The following is a 1479-nucleotide window of genomic DNA, read 5'->3' as shown; positions in this document are numbered from 1 at the left end:
TACCTAGCCCACCCCTTTCCAAAGCACATCGATTGACATCTACGGCCTCCCAGTAGTACAGCAAAACAAACCCCAGCTCCCCACGACATTACCTTCTCCACATACAGAATTGGACAGGGGTGTCCAATTGAGTTTTTATCCCTGTACCTAACCCTAACCCTAACCCTCCAAAGCACATCGATTGACATCTACGGCCTCCCAGGAGTACAGCAAAACAAACCCCAGCTCCCCACGACATTACCTTCTCCACATACAGAATTGGACAGGGGTGTCCAATTGAGTTTTTATCCCTGTACCTAACCCTAACCCTAACCCTAACCCTAACCCTCCCGGACAACAAAACACCTCCCCACATTACCTTCTCCCATACAGAATTACAGGGTGTCAATGAGTTTTATCCTGTACCTACCAAATATTTTGAAATCCACCTAGCCCCCTCCAAAGCACATCGATGGACATCTACGGCCTCCCAGTAGTACAGCAAAACAAACCCCAGCTCCCCACGACATTACCTTCTCCACATACAGAATTGGACAGGGGTGTCCAATTGAGTTTTTATCCCTGTACCTAACCCTAACCCTAACCCTCCAAAGCACATCGATTGACATCTACGGCCTCCCAGGAGTACAGCAAAACAAACCCCAGCTCCCCACGACATTACCTTCTCCACATACAGAATTGGACAGGGGTGTCCAATTGAGTTTTTATCCCTGTACCTAACCCTAACCCTAACCCTAACCCTCCAAAGCACATCGATTGACATCTACGGCCTCCCAGGAGTACAACAAAACAAACCCCCTCCCCACGACATTACCTTCTCCACATACAGAATTGGACAGGGTGTCCAATTGAGTTTTATCCCTCCTAACCCTAACCCTAACCCTAACCCCCAAACCCTAACCCTCCCAGGAGTACAGCAAAACAAACCCCAGCTCCCCACGACATTACCTTCTCCACATACAGAATTGGACAGGGGTGTCCAATTGAGTTTTTATCCCTGTACCTAACCTGAAATCCACCTAGCCCCTTCCAAAGCACATCGATTGACATCTACGGCCTCCCAGGAGTACAACAAAACAAACCCCAGCTCCCCACGACATTACCTTCTCCACATACAGAATTGGACAGGGGTGTCCAATTGAGTTTTTATCCCTGTACCTAACCCTAACCCTAACCCTCAAAGCACTCGATACATCTCCTCCCAGGAGTACAACAAAACAAACCCCAGCTCCCCACGACATTACCTTCTCCACATACAGAATTGGACAGGGGTGTCCAATTGAGTTTTTATCCCTGTACCTAACCAAATTTTGAAATCCACCTAGCCCTTTCCAAAGCACATCGATTGACATCTAAGGCCTCCCAGGAGTACTGCAAAACAAACCCCAGCTCCCCACAACATTACCTTCTCCACATACAGAATTGGACAGGGGTGTCCAATTGAGTTTTTATCCCTGTACCTAACCCTAACCCTAAGCA

The sequence above is a fragment of the Coregonus clupeaformis genome, unplaced genomic scaffold (genome assembly GCF_020615455.1).
Source record: "Coregonus clupeaformis isolate EN_2021a unplaced genomic scaffold, ASM2061545v1 scaf3104, whole genome shotgun sequence".
NCBI lineage: Eukaryota > Metazoa > Chordata > Actinopteri > Salmoniformes > Salmonidae > Coregonus > Coregonus clupeaformis.
Note: the sequence above shows the minus strand (reverse complement) of the source record.